The following is a 14,181-nucleotide window of genomic DNA, read 5'->3' as shown; positions in this document are numbered from 1 at the left end:
CCCCCGGCCCATCCCCTGGCCCTCCTCCGGATCCCTCCCGATCCCCTCTCCCAGTTGGAAAGCCAAAAGGTGAGAGAGAGAGAGAGAGGCTCAAGCACCTCAGCGGACTCTGCCGGCTTGTACAAAGCAGGGGCCCCTCCGACTCTCCAAGTGTTACCCGCAAGGATTTTCTATTCAGAGTGATTGAAGCACGGCAATTTTTTTAAAATATTTTTGTACTAAGCGCTGGAATATATTCAAGTTGATCAATTTGGACACAATCCCTGACCCGCATGGGGCTCATCTTCATCCCCATTTTATAGATGAAGGAACTGAATAATAATAATAATAGCATTTGTTAAGCGCTTACTACGTGCAGAGCACTGTTCTAAGCGCTGGGGTGGATACAAGGTGATCAAGTTGCCCCGCATGGGGCTCACAATCTTAATCTCTATTTTACAGATGAGGTAACTGAGGCTCAGAGAAGCTAAGTGACTTGCCCAAGGTCACACGGCAGTCACGCGGCGGAGCCGGGATTTGAACCCATGACCTCAGACTCCAAAGCCCGGGCTCTTTCCACTGAGCCACGCTGCTTCTCTGAAGCCCAGAGCAGTGACTTCGCCAAGGTCGCCCAGCAGATAAGTGGCGGAGCCGGGATAAGAACCCAAGCCCTTTGAACTCCCAATCAATCAATCGTATTTATTGAGCGCTTACTGTGTGCAGAGCACTGTACTAAGCGCTTGGGAAGGACAAGTTGGCAACATAGAGAGACGGTCCCTGCCCAACAGTCTAGAACTCCCAGGCCTGTGCTCTATCCCATAGGCCGGGCTGCTTCTCTAGTTTGGCAACTGGGGGAAAACGGTATGGAGAAAGTTTTTGATCTCTGCGTTTCTCATTTGCTTTTACTGTTAGGACGTTCTTGAGAGAGAATCGGGCGGGCTGCTCCTAAGCATCCCACATGACAAACCCGCGCTCGGCCGTGGGTCCGGCCTGTCGCATGCGAAGTCGTGTCCCGTCACTGGCCATCCCGGGAAAGGGAGGCCAATTTTTCCCCCGTCTGAAGTCACCGGCCCTGGAACCAAGAGCTCCCCCAAATCCCGGATGCCCCCTCTGCTTCCCCCTTCCCTGCTCTCTCCAAGGCCCTGGGTAAAAACTCCTGCCCACCCAACTGGGGGTGCTCTCAGGCCCACTGCCCATCAAGCTTTAGAGAAGCAGCGCGACTCAGTGGAAAGAGCCCGGGCTTTGGAGTCAGAGGTCACGGGTTCTAATCCCGGCTCCGCCAACTGTCAGCTGTGTGACTTTGAGCAAGTCACTTCACTTCTCTGGGCCTCAGTGACCTCATCTATAAAATGAGGACTAAGGCTGTGAGCCCCCCGTGGGACAACCTGATCACCTTGGAACCTCCCCAGCGCTTAGAACAGTGCTTTGCACATAGTAAGTGCTTAATAAATGCTATTATTAGTAGTAGGAGGAGGAGGAGGAGGAGAAGGAGGAGAAGCAGCATGGCTCAGTGGAAAGAGCCCGGGCTTTGGAGTCAGAGGTCACGGGTTCTAATCCCGGCTCCGCCAACTGTCAGCTGTGTGACTTTGAGCAAGTCACTTCACTTCTCTGAGCCTCAGTGACCTCATCTATAAAATGAGGATTAAGACTGTGAGCCCCCCGTGGGACAACCTGATCACCTTGGAACCTCCCCAGCGCTTAGAACAGTGCTTTGCACATAGTAAGTGCTTAATAAATGCTATTATTAGTAGTAGTAGTAGGAGGAGGAGGAGGAGGAGGAGGAGAAGCAGCATGGCTCAGTGGAAAGAGCCCGGGCTTTGGAGTCAGAGGTCACGGGTTCTAATCCCGGCTCCGCCAACTGTCAGCTGTGTGACTTTGAGCAAGTCACTTCACTTCTCTGAGCCTCAGTGACCTCATCTATAAAATGGGGATGAAGACTGTGAGCCCCCCGTGGGACAACCTGATCACCTTGGAACCTCCCCAGCGCTTAGAACAGTGCTTTGCACATAGTAAGTGCTTAATAAATGCTATTATTATTAGTAGGAGGAGGAGGAGGAGGAGAAGCAGCGTGGCTCAGTGGAAAGAGCCCGGGCTTTGGAGTCAGAGGTCACGGGTTCTATTCCCAGCTCCGCCAACTGTCAGCTGTGTGACTTTGGGCAAGCCACTTCACTTCTCTGGGCCTCAGTGACCTCATCTGGAAAATGGGGATTAAGACTGTGAGCCCCCCGTGGGACAACCTGACCACCTTGTAACCTCCCCAGGGCTTAGAACAGTGCTCTGCACACAGTAAGCACTTAACAAATACCACATTATTATTATTAGTAGTAGTAGTAGACTGTGAACTTCCAGACTGTGAACCCACTGTTGGGTAGGGATTGTATATGTTGCCAACTTGCACTTCCTAAGCGCTTAGTACAGTGCTCTGCACACAGTAAGCGCTCAATAAATATGACAATGAATGAATATTATTATTATTATTATTATTATTCAGCATGTGTCTGGGAGCCAGAAGGACCCGAGTTCTAATCCCAGTTCCACCACATGTCTGCTGTGTGACCTTGGACAAGACAATTAGCTTTTCTGGGCTTCAGTTTCCGCATCTGTAAAGTGGGGATGAAGACAGTGAGCCCCATGTGGGACAGGGACTGTGTCCAACCTGATTAACTTGTATCTCCCACCCACTGGGAGAGGAGAGGAGCTTTTGTTTTGTTTTGTTGTCTGTCTCCCCCATCTAGACTGTGAGCCCGTTGTTGGGTAGGGATCGTCTCTAGATGTTGCCGACTTGGACTTCCCAAGTGCTTAGTACAGTGCTCTGCACACAGTAAGTGCTCAATAAATACGATTGAATGAATGAATAATAATAATGATGCTTACTATGTGCAAAGCACTGTTCTAAGCGCTGGGGGGGATACAAGGTGATCAGGTTGTCCCACGTGGGGGCTCACAGTCTTAATCCCCATTTTACAGGTGAGGGAACTGAGGCTCAGAGAAGCAGCGTGGCTCAGTGGAAGGGCTTTGGAGTCAGGGGACATGGGTTCAGATCCCGGCTCCGCCAATTGTCAGCTGTGTGACCTTGGGCAAGTCACTTAACTTCTCTGGGCCTCAGTTACCTCATCTGGAAAATGGGGATTAAGACTGTGAGCCCCCCGTGGGACAACCTGATCTCCTTGTAACCTCCCCCAGCGCTTAGAACAGTGCTTTGCACATAGTAAGCGCTTAATAAATGCCATTATTATTATTATTATTAAGTGACTTGCAGACACGTGGCGGAGCTGGGATTAGAACCCATGACCTCTGACTCCCAAGCCCGGGCTCTTCCCACTGAGCCACGCTGCTTCTCCTGAATGAGTGAGTAGAGAGTAATCTGGAGTTGAATAACGCACAGCTCTGGGTAGCTGAGAGCACGGGAGCACCTTAGCCGGCTTTGGCCCGAGCAGGCCTTCCCCGGCTCAGTTAATCCCACCGTCCTGAAACCTGCCCTTGCCCCCGGGGAAAGGTGCCCCTTGGCACTTGGCAGGACCCGGTCCTCCCAGAGCCAACGCCAGGCTGCCCAGCCCCTCGGCGGGCCCCGGGGCCCAGGTGACGGGACCGGCCTTCAGCTGGGGCCCGGGCGAGGCCTCGGTGGGGAAGCGGCCTTTCTGGACCCCGGGCCGCTTCGGGGGTGAGGTTGCCCGCCATGTGCCCGGGCCCCTGGCTCTCCCTGTGGCAGAATGGCTCCTTTGTGTGCGCCTCGGCCCTGGGACACTGCTCTGTCTGTTTCCGAGCTGAGGACGGACCTGCACGGCAGGTTTGCACAGGCGTGACTCGCACGCACCCGCTCATGCAAGCACTTGCTCTCACACACACACGCACACAAACACGCGCGCGCCCTTGCTCACCCGGTGCCAACTCGGTCCCTGGTCTCCCCGCCACGAGGGCCCGGGGTGCCCTCCGTTGGCATCAGGGCTAGCACCAGGGCTGCCCCCGAAGGGACAGTACAGAGAGTCCGACAGCCACAGCGGTGGCTCTTCTCCTCCATGCTGGCACCGCTCCGGCCCGCGCCTACCAGGCAGGGAAACTGGTTGGTATTCCACGCCCTTCTCCGTGCACTCCTCGCCCCACTCCCTGGCTATGTTTTCCGGAGCGGTTTGTGGCACCATGGCTACTCTTTGAGTGACCCTCCCGTCTGTCTCCTCCGCTCGTCCTCCGGTCGGGCCTTGACTCTCCCCTCCTCACTTTAGCCCAGGGGTGACCTAGAGGACTGGCAAAGGTGGTGGGCAAACAGGGTCCCCCCGTCCACCCCTCCCCAGAAGTGTCAACTTTGGCTCCCTTTCCAGTGGCCTCTTGCCTGATGTCGCTGGCCTGGGCGTGAGTGAGATGGGGCAGGGGTACTGCCCACATGAGATCAAAGAGCGTCCGGGATGTCTCGGGCAAGGTGGCACTGTGTATATTCATAGGAATATAGAATATTCCTTCTAGACTGAAGGAAGGAATATTCCTTCTCGACTGTGAGCCCACTGTCGGGTAGGGTCCGTCTCTAGATGTTGCCAACTTGGACTTCCCAAGCGCTTAGTCCAGTGCTCTGCACACAGTAAGCGCTCAATAAAAGGGACCGTCTCTATAGGTTGCCAACTTGTACTTCCCAAGCACTTAGTACAGTGCTCTGCATACAGTAAGTGCTCAATAAATACGACTGAATGAATGAATGAATGAATGAAGGGGGCGGAGGGTGCCATCCCTGCCCGTTCCACTCTATACCCACAGGAACGTCATTTGGGTCCAAGGAAAGCAAAACCACCAATAATAATAATAATAGTATCTGTTAATAATAATGATGGTATTTATTAAGTGCTTACTATGTGCAAAGCACTGTTCTAAGCGCTGGGGAGGTTACAAGGTGATCAGGTTGTCCCATGGGGGGCTCACGGTCTTAATCTCCATTTTACAGATGAGGTAACTGAGGCCCAGAGGAGTGAAGTGACTTGCCCAAAGTCACCCAGCTGACAATTGGCGGAGCTCGGATTTGAACCCACGACCTCTGACTCCCAAGCCTGCGCTCTTTCCACTAAGCCACGCTGCTTCTCTGTTAAGCGCTCACCACGTGTCAAGCGCTGTTCTAATCGCCGGGGGAGATACAACCTAATCGGGTTGGACACAGGCCCTGTCCCACATGGGGCTCGCAGTCTTCATCCCCATTTTACAGATGAGGGAACTGAGGCCCAGAGAAGTGACTTGCCCAAAGTCACCCAGCTGACAATTGGCGGAGCCGGGATTTGAACCCACGACCTCTGACTCCAAAGCCTGCGCGCTTTCCACTAAGCCACGCTGCTTCTCTGTTAAGCGCTTACCACGTGTCAAGCGCTGTTCTAATCGCTGGGGGAGATACAACCTAATCGGGTCGGACACAGGCCCTGTCCCACGTGGGGCTCAAAGTCCCCATCCCCATTTTACAGATGAGGGAACTGAGGCCCGCAGAATGTTGGCATTTGTTAAGCGCTTACTATGTGCAAAGCACTGTCCTAAGCGCTGGGGAGGATGCAAAGTGACCAGGTTGTCCCATGGGGGGCTCACAGTCTTAATCCCCATTTTACAGATGAGGGAACTGAGGCTCAGAGAAGTGAAGTGACTTGCCCAAGGAGGCCCGGAGAAGTGAAGTGACTTACCCAAGGTCACACGGCAGACAAGCGGGGCCCGGAGAAGCGAAGTGACACGACGGGCAAGTGGCGGAGCCGGGATTAGAACCCAGGTCCAGAATCCCAGGAGGCAACCCCGATCAGTCCCTGGGCCCCGGACTCCAGGGGTGCACTCGGGTGGTTGAGGCGCAGCCCTGAAGCCGTGACCTCCCCGAGTCACCCCCAAACCGGGACGCTGGGTCGGAGCCGCCCCCGGCTCCTCCCGGGCCCCCCTCGCGCGGCACAGTGCTGAGGGTCTCCGGGGGGACTCCGGGCCCCGTCCAACCCAAATGGAGGGGTAAACAGAGACCCCCGCACCCAGCCCCACCCCTCAGGACTCCCCAGCTTCCTAGACTCCGAGTTCACCCGCAGCCCGGTCCGGCTGGGAGCCTGGCACCTAACCCCTGCGCCCTGCCCTCTCTCCCCGCTGAACAAAGGCCACGGAGAGATTCGACGACTATCTCCAGGGCAATTTGGCTACAGGCCTGCCCCACCTCAGTCCCAGGAGGAAGCGTAGTGGCCTCCAGCACCCGAGGGAGACGGGCACCGCGCTGAGCAGCCCCGCCTCTCCGGGACGGGTCGGACCCCGGACTGGGCATCTGGGCCGGGGACGGCACGGGGGACAAAAGGGGCGAGCGTGTTTGGGGGGGCAGGCCGGGCCATCCTCCTACCCCAGATGCCTGCCTCTCTTCTAGACTGTTGGGTAGGGACTGTCTCTATAGGTTGCCAACTTGGACTTCCCAAGCGCTTAGTCCAGTGCTCTGCACGCAGTAAGCGCTCAATAAATACGATTGATTGATTGATCGATTGCTCTCCTGCCAGCCGGCACCGTGGCACCTGCCCGCTCCCATCCCAGGACTCACCAGCGCAACTCGGCTCCGAGGCGGCGGTCGGGGTGGATGGGGGGTCCCGGACGTCTCCCCGGCGGGCGAGCTGGGACCTGCCTCGAAGGCCTGGGGGCAGAGAGAGAGAGGGGGTGCTCGTTCAGCCCACGGCAGGCACCACAATCCTTCTCTTCCAGAGCCAATCCCACGGGAAGGCCCGTGCCGCTGGTCCGCTGGGTCCCCGGCCCTCCGGCCTCAAGCAGCCGCCCCCCCAGCCCTGCCACGTGGAGGAGCGAAGTCGGGGGCAGAGGAGCCGAGGTGTGCCCAGGAGTGCTCCTGCGGAGCCGGAGATCGTGCCCGTCTGCCCGGCCTTCTGCCCCTCTGGCGGGGGAAGGAGCCCAGACGGCAGGCTGACTCACTCACCACACGGACAGAGGAGGAGGAGGTGAAGAAGGAGGAGCGCAAAGGGTACAGACGAATTAAGGGTAAACTGAGGGACTCTCCGGTCTCAACCGGCCGGGCCCATTCCCCTATTCTATTTATTTTGTTAGTAGGTTTGGTTTTGTTCTCTGCCTCCCCCTTTTAGACTGTGAGCCCACTGTTGGGTAGGGACTGTCTCTATATGTTGCCAATTTGTACTTCCCAAGCGCTTAGTACAGTGCTCTGCACACAGTAAGCACTCAATAAATACGATTGATGATGATCAGGGACCCCTTCCAGCCATTAATAATGTTAATATGTTTTGTTTTGCCGTCTGTCTCCCCCTCCTAGACTGTGAGCCCGCTGTTGGGTAGGGACCGTCTCTAGATGTTGCCGACTTGGACTTCCCAAGCGCTTAGTAATAATAATAATAATGGCATTTATTAAGTGCTTACTATGTGCAAAGCACTGTTCTAAGCGCTGGGGAGGTTACAAGGTGATCAGGTTGCCCCACGGGGGGCTCACAGTCTTCATCCCCATTTGACAGATGAGGGAACTGAGGCCCGGAGAAGCGAAGTGACTTGCCCAAAGTCACACAGCTGACAGTTGGCGGAGCTGGGATTTGAACCCATGACCTCTGACTCCAAAGCCTGTGCCCTTTCCACTGAGCCACGCTGCTTCTCAGCACAGTACAGTGCTCTGCACACAGTAAGCGCTCAATAAATACGATTGAATGAATTAATGATAATAATGGTATTTGTTAAGCGCTTACTATGTGCCAAGCACTGCTCTAAACGCTGGGGTAGAATCAGGTTGTCCCACGTGGGGCTCACAGTCTTAATCCCCGTTTGACAGATGAGATAACTGAGGCCCAGAGAAGTGAAGTGACTGGCCCAGAGTCACACAGCTGATAAGGGCAGAGCCGGGATTAATCAATCAATCAATCGTACTTATTGAGCGCTTACTGTGTGCAGAGCACTGTACTAAGCGCTTGGGAAGTACAAGTTGGCAACATATAGAGATGGTCCCTACCCAACAGTGGGCTCACAGTCTAGAAGACTGTGCCACTCAATAAATACGATTGAATGAATGAATGAACCCCCATACCTGGCACACAGAGTCCCAGGCTGGCACGGCCCCAGTGGCACATAGACTAGAAGTGGCACATAGTAAGTGCTTAATAAATACCAAAATTATCATTATTATTATTATTAAGCGCTTACTATGTGCAAAGCACTGTTCTAAGAGCTGGGGAGGTTACAAGATGATTAGGTTGTCCCACGGGGGGCTCACAGTCTTCATCCCCATTTTCCAGATGAGGTAACTGAGGCCCAGAGAAGTGAAGTGACTTGCCCAAGGTCGCCCAGCTGACCAGTGGCGGAGTTGGAATTTGAACCCATGACCACTGACTCCAAAGCCCGGGCTCTTTCCACTGAGCCATGCTGCTTCTCCCGGAAGTGCCCCCATTGGCACCACCTTCTACGTGGCTCAGTGGAAAGAGCCCGGGCTTTGGAGTCAGAGGTCATGGGTTCAAATCCCGACTCCACCAACTTTCATTCAATCGTATTTATTGAGCGCTTACTGTGTGCAGAGCACTGTACTAAGCGCTTGGGAAGTACAAGTTGGCAACATCTAGAGACGGTCCCTACCCAACAGTGGGCTCACAGTCTAGAAGGGGGAGACAGATGACAAAACAAAACATGTTAACAAAATAAAATAGATAGAATAGTAAATATGTACAAGTAAAATAAACAGCCAACTGTCAGCTGTGTGACTTTGGGCGAGTCACTTCACTTCTCCGTGCCTCAGTGACCTCATCCGTCAAATGGGGATGAAGACTGTGAGCCCCCCGTGGGACAACCGGATCACCTTGTCACCTCCTCAGCACTTAGAACAGTGCTTTGCACATAGTAAGCGCTTAATAAATGCCATTATTATTATCTGTGCCTCAGTTCCCTCATCTGTCAAATGGGGATGCAGACTGTGAGCCCCCTGTGGGACAACCTGACCACCTTGTCACCTCCCCAGCGCTTAGAACAGTGCTTTGCACATAGTATTATTATCATCTGTGCCTCAGTTCCCTCTTCTGTCAAATGGGGATGAAGACTGTGCGCCCCCCGTGGGACAACCTGATCACCTTGTCACCTCCCCAGCGCTTGGAACAGTACTTTGCACATAGAAAGCGCTTAATAAATACCATTATTATTATCTGTGCCTCAGTTCCCTCATCTGTAAAGTGGGGATGAAGCCTGTGAGCACCCCCGTGGGACAACCTGATCACCTTGTCACCTCCCCAGCGCTTAGAACAGTGCTCTGCACATAGTATTATTACCATCTGTGCCTCAGTTCACTCATCTGTCAAATGGGGATGAAGACTGTGAGCCCCCCGTGGGCCAACCTGATCACCTTGTCACCTCCCCAATGCTTGGAACAGTGCTTGGCACATAGTAAGCGCTTAATAAATACCATTATTATTACCTGTGCCTCAGTTCCCTCATCTGTAAAGTGGGGATGAAGACTGTGAGCCCCCCATGGGGCAACCGGATCACCTTGTCACCTCCCCAGCGCTTGGAACAGTGCTTTGCACATAGTGAGCGCTTAATAAATACCATTATTATTATCTGTGCCTCAGTTCCCTCATCTGTAAAGTGGGGATGAAGACTGTGAGCCCCCAGTGGGACAACCTGATCACCTTGTCACCTCCCCAGCGCTTAGAACAGTGCTTTGCACAGAGTATTATTATTATTATCTGTGCCTCAGTTCCCTCATCTGTCAAATGGGGATGAAGACTGTGAGCCCCCCGTGGGACAACCTGACCACCTTGTCACCTCCCCAGCGCTTGGAACAGTGCTTTGCTTAATAAATGCTATTATTTATGGCATTAATAAGGGCAGAGCCGGGATTAATCAATCGTATTTATTGAGCACTTACTGTGTGCAGAGCACTGTACTAAGCGCTTGGGAAGTACAAGTTGGCAACATATAGAGACGGTCCCTACCCAACAATGGGCTTAATTAAGCCCACTGTTAATTAAGCGCTTAATAAATGCCATTATTATTCTCTGGGCCTCAGTTCCCTCATCTGTCAAATGGGGATGAAGACTGGGAGCCCCCCGTGGGGCAACCGGATCACCTTGTCACCTCCCCAGCGCTTGGAACAGTGCTTGGCACATAGTAAGCGCTTAATAAATGCCGTCATTATTATTATTATTATTATTATTATTATTGATTGGCACGGCAGCGCCGACCCCCAAACTCCTGTCCCCCAGCCCAAGGGCGCAGGGCCGAGGAGTAGGTGGTAATAACTGGGATGCCGGGGAGGGACCGTCTCTCTATATGTTGCCAACTTGGACTTCCCAAGCGCTTAGTCCAGTGCTCTGCACACAGTAAGCGCTCAATAAATACTTTTGAATGAATGAATGAATAAACCGCCGTACCTGGCAGGCTGAGAGTCCCAGGGTGGCACGGCCCCCGTGCCCGGCCTGGTCCCTACAGGGTCCGCCGTCCCCCGCTTCTCTCCCTCGCGGCGCAGAGCGTCCTGCCCCGGGCGACACTCACGCCGCTCTGCGCGGCCAGCGCCGCGGACACCGCCTTTTGACAGGCACAGGCCACGCCCCCAACGCGGGAAACGCCCCTGATTGGCCGCGCCCTCGTGGCGAGCCACGCCCCCTGGGCAACGCCTCGTCCGATTGGCCACGCTCCTAGACGTGGCCGCGCCCTCGCGATAGGCCGCGCCCCTTGGGCAGCACCTCGTCTGATTGGCCACGCCCTCAAGACAGGCCACGCCCCTCCCGGGCAACACCTCGTCTGATTGGCCGCGCTCCTGGCTGCGGCTCAAGACAGGCCACGCCCCCTGGACAACACCTCTTCTGATTGGCCATTCTCCTGGTTGTGACCACGCCCGCAAGACAGGCCACGCCCCCTGGACAACACCTCGTCTGATTGGCCACGCTCCTGGTTGTGACCACGCCCGCAAGGCTAGCCGCGCCCCCCAGGACAACACCTCGTCTGATTGGCCACGCTCCTGGCTGCGGCTCAAGACAGGCCACGCCCCCTGGACAACACCTCGTCCGATTGGCCACGCTCCCGGCTGTGGCCACGCCCTCAAAATAGGCCACGGCCGCGGACACCGCCTTTTGACAGGCACAGGCCACGCCCCCAACGCGGGAAACGCCCCTGATTGGCCACGCCCCGAGACGGACCACGCCCCCTGGGCAGCGCCTCGTCCGATTGGCCACGCTCCTAGAGGTGGCCACGCCCCCACGATAGGCCACGCCCCTTAGGCAGCACCTCGTATGATTGGGCACGCCGCTAGATGTGGCCACGCCCTCAAGGCTGGCCACGCCCCCCAGGGCAACACCTCGTCTGATTGGCCACGCTCCTGGCTGTGGCTCGACAGGCCACGCCCCCTGGACAACGCCTCGTCCGATTGGCCACGTTCCTGGTTGTGACCACGCCCGCAAGGCTGGCCACGCCCCCAGGGCAACACCTCGTCTGATTGGCCACGCTCCTGGCTGTGGCTCGACAGGCCACGCCCCCTGGACAACGCCTCGTCTGATTGGCCACGTTCCTGGTTGTGACCACGCCCGCAAGGCTGGCCACGCCCCCCAGGGCAACACCTCGTCTGATTGGCCACGCTCCTGGCTGTAGCTCAAGACAGGCCACGCCCCCCGGACAACACCTCGTCCGATTGGCCACGCTCCTGGTTGTGACCACGCCCGCAAGACAGGCCACGCCCCCTGGATAACACCTCGTCCGATCGGCCATGCTCCTGCTTGTGACCACGCCCGCAAGACAGGCCACGCCCCCTGGACAACACCTCGTCCGATTGGCCACGCTCCTGTTTGTGACCACTCCCGCAAGACAGGCCACGCCCCCTGGACAACACCTCGTCTGATTGGCCACGCTCCCAGTTGTGGCCACGCCCTCAAAATCGACCACGGCCGCGGACACCGCCTTTTGATAAGCACAGGCCACGCCCCCAATGCCGGACACGCCCCTGATTGGCCACGCCTTCGAGACGGGCCACGCCCCCTGGGCAACGCCTCGTCCGATTGGCCACGCTCCTAGATGTGGCCGCGCCCTCGCGATAGGCCACGCCCCTTGGGCAGCACCTCGTCTGATTGGCCACGCTCCTAGATGTGGCCACGCCCTCAAGGCTGGCCACGCCCCCAGGGCAACACCTCGTCTGATTGGCCACGCTCCTGGCTGTGGCTCAAGACAGGCCACGCCCCCTGGACAACGCCTCGTCTGATTGGCCACGCTCCTGGTTGTGACCACGCCCGCAAGGCTGGCCACGCCTCCCAGGGCAACACCTCGTCTGATTGGCCACGCTCCTGGCTGCGGCTCAAGACAGGCCACGCCCCCTGTACAACACCTCTTCTGATTGGCCATTCTCCTGGTTGTGACCACGCCCGCAAGACAGGCCACGCCCCCTGGACAACACCTCGTCTGATTGGCCAGGCTCCCAGTTGTGGCCACACCCTCAAAATAGGCCACGGCCGCAGACACCGCCTTTTGACGGGCACAGGCCACGCCCCCAACGCAAGACACACCCCTGATTGACCACGCCCCCGAGACGGGCCACGACCCCTGCGCAGCGCCTCGTCTGATTGGCCACGCTCCTAGATGTGGCCACGCCCTCACGATGGGCCACGCCCCTTGGGCAGCACCTCGTCTGATTGGCCACGCTCCTGGCTGTGGCCACATGCTTGGCCACACTCCAAGATGTGGCCACGCCCTCAAGGCTGGCCGCGCCCCCCAGGGCAACACCTCGTCTGATTGGCCACGCTCCTGGCTGCGGCTCAAGACAGGCCACGCCCCCTGGACGACACCTCTTCTGATTGGCCACTCTCCTGGTTGTGACCACGCCCTCAAGACAGGCCACGCCCCCTGGACAACACCTCGTCCGACTGGCCACGCTCCTGGTTGTGACCACGCCCGCAAGACAGGCCACGCCCCCTGGACAACACCTCATCTGAATGGCCACGCTCCCAGTTGTGGCCACGCCCTCAAAATAGGCCACGGCTGCGGACACCGCCTTTTGACAGGCACAGGCCACGCCCCTAACGCGGGAAACGCCCCTGATTGGCCACGCCCCCGAGACGGGCCACGCCCCCTGGGCAGCGCCTCGTCTGATTGGCCACGCTCCTGGCTGTGGCCACGCCCTCAAGACAGGCCACGCCCCTCCCGGGCAACACCTCGTCTGATTGGCCACGCTCCTGGCTGCGGCTCAAGACAGGCCACGCCCCCTGGACAACACCTCTTCTGATTGGCCATTCTCCTGGTTGTGACCACGCCCGCAAGACAGGCCACGCCCCCTGGACAACACCTCGACCGGTTGGCCACGCTCCTGGTTGTGACCACGCCCGCAAGACAGGCCACGCCCCCTGGACAACACCTCGTCTGATTGGCCACGCTCCTAGTTGTGGCCACGCCCTCAAAATAGGCCACGGCCGCGGACACCGCCTTTTGACATGCACAGGCCACGCCCCCAACGCAGGACACGCCCCTGATTGGCCGTGCCCTCGAGACGGGCCACGCCCCCTGGGCAAAGCCTCGTCTGATTGGCCACGCTCCTAGACGTGGCCACGCCCTCACGATGGGCCACGCCCCTTGGGCAGCACCTCGTCTGATTGGCCACGCTTCTGGCTGTGGCCACATGATTGGCCACGCTCCTAGATGTGGCCACGCCCTCAAGGCTGGCCGCGCCCCCCAGGGCAACGCCTCGTCTGATTGGCCACGCTCCTGGCTGTGGCTCAAGACAGGCCACGCCCCCGGACAACACCTCGTCTGATTGGCCACGCTCCTGGTTGTGACCACGCCCGCAAGACAGGCCACGCCCCCTGGATAACACCTCGTCCGATCGACCATGCTCCTGCTTGTGACCACGCCTGCAAGACAGGCCACGCCCCCTGGACAACACCTCGTCCGATTGGCCACGCTCCCAGTTGTGGCCACGCCCTCAAAATAGGCCACGGCCGCGGACACCGCCTTTTGACAGGCACAGGCCACGCCCCCAACGCGGGGCACGCCCCTGATTGGCCACGCCCCCGAGATGGACCGCGCCCCCTGGGCAGCGCCTCGTCTGATTGGCCACGCTCCTAGACGTGGCCACGCCCTCACGATGGGCCACGCCCCTTGGGCAGCACCTCGTCTGATTGGCCACGCTTCTGGCTGTGGCCACATGATTGGCCACGCTCCTAGATGTGGCCACGCCCTGAAGACAGGCGACGCCCCCCCCGGGCAACACCTTGTCTGATTGGCCACGCTCCTGGCTGTGGCTCAAGACAGACCACGCCCCCTGGA

The 14,181-nt window shown here is 57.5% G+C and overlaps 1 protein-coding gene across 2 annotated transcripts in view; it reads right to left on the bottom strand.

The window, feature by feature from the left end:
- Positions 1-10,397, bottom strand: part of VDR (vitamin D receptor) — a 52,407-nt gene extending 42,010 nt beyond the window's left edge. For both annotated transcript variants that reach the window (XM_038752539.1, XM_038752541.1), the window contains exons 1-2: positions 10,311-10,397; positions 6,494-6,583 (exon numbers count right to left, since the gene is read on the bottom strand). The gene's annotated coding sequence lies outside the window, so the exon portion shown is untranslated. The remainder of the gene's footprint in view (positions 1-6,493; positions 6,584-10,310) is intronic.
- Between the last annotated feature and the right edge of the window lie 3,784 nt (positions 10,398-14,181).

Source organism: Tachyglossus aculeatus, chromosome 10, assembly GCF_015852505.1.
Source record: "Tachyglossus aculeatus isolate mTacAcu1 chromosome 10, mTacAcu1.pri, whole genome shotgun sequence".
NCBI classification, from domain to species: Eukaryota; Metazoa; Chordata; class Mammalia; order Monotremata; family Tachyglossidae; genus Tachyglossus; species Tachyglossus aculeatus.
This window is presented reverse-complemented; position numbering and strand designations above follow the sequence as displayed.